At 35.0% G+C, this 4859-nt stretch overlaps 1 protein-coding gene across 1 annotated transcript in view; it reads left to right on the forward strand.

The window, feature by feature from the left end:
• Window positions 1–4859, forward strand: part of PODN (podocan) — a 68459-nt gene that overhangs the window by 26593 nt on the left and 37007 nt on the right. The window lies entirely within an intron of this gene.

Genomic DNA, 4859 nt, shown 5'->3' on the forward strand with positions numbered 1-4859 from the left:
ATATTTGGCATCGCCTGCCCTCAATATAAGACTCATTCTCAAAACACTGGAAGCAGTTAATGTTTATATCATTCAGTTAAGTCTTATTTGTTCCAAAAATGTTATATTTAGTTTCCTAGTTTTGGCTGACTTAAAATGTATAAAGCAATAGTGAAAGATATAAAAGTGTATTGTGATGTCTTTTCACATTTTTCCCTTATCATATCCTGTATTATAGGACAAGCTGGTGAACTGGTTGACAGAGGAGACAATACTTATGGTGGAAAATGGGTCGTAAATCCGAGTGGTGGCTTGATTTCAAAAGGTCACCCATTGGGTGCCACAGGTAATACAAGTGTATATTTCCTTTTTTGCAGTGATTTTTTTTTTTTGAGGTCTGATGATTGAACTTGATGTGACAATCTTATCTTGACTTGACTGACAGTCTTATCAAAGTTTTTGAAGATTGTAAAATCACTGTGTAGAGGGAGTACTGGGATCCACAAATGTAATATATCTGGTTTTCTAAGAAAACATCTTAGATTCTGAGATGCTGTTTTGCTGTCAGTTTATTGCATGAACAGAGGTTCATGTACTCTTGACTTTTGTCATGTCTTATGTAATATGTAGATTGCCTTTTAATTTCTCTTCACCTTTGAGCTCAAAAGAGGCAGTTATTTTCCTCATTTCACTTGATTAACTGAACAAGCAGTTCAGCACCACCAGGATAACAGAAGATTTTAGATGATATCACTTCTGCTTACATCAAAAACAATTCTTCATAAGGAAAGATATGAAATTCAGGGGTTTTTTTTAAACTTAATTCAAGCACAAGATATTTTCACATTGTATAGAATACTTAGGTAGCTAGAATGACAGCAGATTTGTTTGCATAGCTTGGGCTAATGTGTTTTAGGTTATATAAATATTTTCAAGAGACAAGTTACGTTGTTAATTAAAAAAAAATAGCATTAAAATTCAAAACAACTATCTGTCCTTTCTTTGATTTCTCAATAAACTATATTCAAAATGTATGTTTGTACTCTGCAGGGAGGACTTAAACATAGTTTACATTGTGGTATAAGCACTTATTTTTTTTCTTACTAGATACTTCCTCAATTGCAATCAAACTATTAATTTTAAAAATATTGTTTTATATGAAATATTCTTTTTGTCTACCTTCTCAGTGAATACAGGTTCAGAGTATTTCAGTTGAATGTTATCTTTTTGCCTTCTGAAATGCTTGTTTTAAAAAACCTTTTATGGTTATGCTGAAATATGAATTTGTTCCTTCAGCCAGCTTCCCATGCATTCCTTTGAAACTTCTAGTTTAGCATTTCACGGGACTTTTTTGGATGTTAAATGCTTGTGGTTTATAAGTGCAATTTTTAGCAAGACCTAGCCCAGCTTTGTTTTTAAGATGGTCTATCATGGGGTTTTTAGTCTGCTTTTAAAAATTTTCATTGGGTTTTCTTTTTCCAGTATAGGTGTGGAAAACATACTTTAACAGGATGTGGTTATTTCATACTCATGTGTATTTCATAGTATACCTTTCTGGATGAGTCTAATATTTCTGTAAAGACTTATTGAGTTATAGTCTAAATGAAAGAAGCTCAATATGTTGTTCTTAAATTAGTCCTTCTGTGTCAGTTGATGAAAGTATAGGAGTTTGTTCTAGTGCGTGAATTTTGTTTATTTAATTTTTCTTAACCTTCATATGTTTGGATACATTTGTCAGAGTTCTGACCTTAAACAGATGGTCGCACTTCAGGGCATCTGGAAGTAGTGTTTCAGTTCCAATGTAAAAATAATCCTGCACCTTTTTTGATACTCGCCCTCAATTCCATCCTCTATGCTCTGTTGTCCCGTCCCCCCCACCACTTGATAATTGTAGTCTTAAAATCCCATTCTTACAGTAACTTTGGGTGCCTGTACACAAGCAGCAAGGCTGCTCTGATGTGTTGTAATTTATAATGCAGCAGTGTGTTATAATTACCGTGTTAGTGTGACAATTACCACGCTCCAGCTGCTTTTCTTGTGTATCAGCATCCCTGTGCTTAAAAATGGTGGTGGGGGCATTTTAACTAAAGCTCGTTCAAGCTTTAGATAAAGTGCTCTGGCCACCATTTTGAAACATGGGGACCCTGATATACGAGACGCTCCAGGTGCTTTCATTAGAGCCGCTCTAATTAAAGTGTCTTCCCACATCTGGAGCGTGTGTATGGATGCCCTTTACTCCCAACATCTGTTTGGTCACTTGAAAAGTTTCTAAAGGCTTTTAAAAATGTTTGTGTATCCTTTGCCAATTTACTGTTTAATTTGTCATCTTTTAACTTTTAGCACTACTGTTAACTGAGAGGGGAACTATTTTGTTTATGCTTGCCCCAGGTGATTAAAAGATGTTTTAGTCCATGGTTCCCTTATCAGTTCATGTTTAACATATTTACATAATTTCTAATAGAAGAATAACATTGAAATATTCTGGAAAATAATGGTCAGGATTTTCAAAGGTGACTGCTGTTGTGCATGCCCTATTCAAGATACCTTCAAGAGTCCTAATTCTGAGCAGGAAATTTCTCCTTGGTTGTCATCCTGCCTCTCTAGTGATGCCACAGGCACCAATAAGTAGCCTTGTGCAGTGTGCTGGCATTGCCATTAGTTCAGTGTGCCTTGTAAGGAGTTCTATTTTACTACTAAAAATGCTTTTAAATTTAGCAAAGTTGCCCTCCTTTTTTTAATCTTTATCAGCTAAGCACATTACTTTACAAAGTTACTGGCACTAAAACATATTGTACCTGCTCTGAACATGTCCGTGTTGTTAGGACTGATTGTAGATGAACGCACAGACTCCTTTTTTGGAGATAAAACTTGCATGATCTAACAACAGAAAGTAGTTTTACTACTGAGGAATAGTATGTAAAGTAAAATAAACTTGCTCATTTTTATTACTGAAAAATGCAAGTTAGTATTTGGCATAAGGAGAGTGACCACTACTAATCTTGTGACAATTGAATACCATATATATGGAACCCCTTTGTAAAATCTGAAACAACTGTCACCTGCTTAAGTAACTGCAGGGCCATAATGTAGTGACTTCTACCTTCCCCTATATTCTTATCAATTATTTGGCTGGGCTGGGGGTGTTTTTGTTATTGCTGTACATTCATTTGTACATCATGCCAACATAACCAGAGCTTTTCATGTGTCATTGAACTTTGAGTTCCATGATGCCCAGTTTAAAACACCCCTTTCTATTCTTAAGAAAATGTCATAGGTTATTAATTCCTCTCTTCTTAATTCTTTTCTGCCAATCTTTTCTCCCTCTTCTGTTGCCCTATAAACACCTTGGTGTTGCTTGATGGATTATGATGGCTTACGAAAAATGAGAGATGTACATTAAATCTGTAAACTGGGTTTCTTTCAGGTTCATATATTACCACTGACAGGCATATTTCCAGTTGGGGACTTTCTTTAAAAGAATATTCTCATCTTGGAGTACCATAGAACCTCTTGCAGTATTTATATGCAACTTCCTGAAATAACATTGGTTTTGCAGGTATTTTAAACATCAGCTTGCAAACTTGAATGCTTAAATATAGATTGGTATCTAATTTTTAGGTCTGTAAGAATGTAGTTCATATTTTTTTCCTCAGGTTTAAATGTATGCCATATGTCTGCAAACTGCTGATTTTAGATTTTTAGTCTAGAAGCCAGCTGCTGGTAGGATTTCAAACAAACCAACAAATCCTAGGCCAAAAGTGAAACGCACTTGCTTTAGTTATGGTCTGAGAAGAGTGTAAATACCTCCACATTTAATTCTTAGTGTCTTAAAACAGAAATGACAACTACTTATAAAGTTTTTAAAAAAAAAAGGACAGCAGAAAAGAGATGTTAAATAGTTGAGTCGGTGTAACTTGGTAAATAGCCATTTTGAGGTTTAAAGATCACTTGCATTTCTTTTTTCCTTAGTGATTGTTTAGGAAGCTAAGCAGTGTTTTGCATCAGCCATGTAAACACCAGATAAAGTTATAACAAAGTTTAGTTTCATATTTTAGACAAATATTCTGTAGTAACCATTACATCTCTTTATCTGGCAGACATATTTAGTGTATTCCATATTAGTGAAATTTCTAGGTACCACCTAGGACATGTTTAGTGGGAGTTTTAGAGAAATGAGCGATCATACCAGCTACTTAGTAATCCAGCTTTGCATGCCAATCAAACATTATATCCCAAAATATCTGGACACGTGATTTATGGGGGTTTTTTGAGGGTGAGCACTGAGTGTAATTTTAATATTCAGTATATTATAATCCGATACCTAGGTATCTTCTGCTCTGCTGCCTACATACCTAATGTGTTTTGTTTGTTTTTCATTAAGTCTCATACATCTTTTTGGAAATGTTCTGCTAGTTGTAGGCATCTTTCTTTTTTCCAGTGAGGCTATCAGTAGTTGGGAAGCAAGTAACAGAAGGGATTCATTCTTCATTTCTTTGAGTGCGACTCTTCCTGTTAGGAAGCCCAAGAAGGATTGTTATTGAATCACTTGATTTAAAAAAAATCAAAAAAATCTGTAATGTCTGTTTACAACTGGCATCCCAGTGTCTTTGACTGGATCAATCCCCATAAATGCATAGATCTCCTCTTTTTTGCTGCAATTTTGCCAACGGTTGATTCTACACTTGCCTGTAATGTAATAAATGGTTTTATTGAAACACCTTAAGTAATCATAATGCAGACTCAGAGTGCTGGTTTTTTTTCCCAAGTCAAAGCACATTCCACTGAGGGAACTTTTTCCTTTTGGTTTATTTTCACATCACTCTTCATTTCTGCAGTTGCCAAAGTGTTCCCTAGTGTCTTCCTACCTATCCTTTTTTTTT

Source organism: Crocodylus porosus, unplaced genomic scaffold, assembly GCF_001723895.1.
Source record: "Crocodylus porosus isolate Cpor-Errol unplaced genomic scaffold, CroPor_comp1, whole genome shotgun sequence".
NCBI classification, from domain to species: Eukaryota; Metazoa; Chordata; order Crocodylia; family Crocodylidae; genus Crocodylus; species Crocodylus porosus.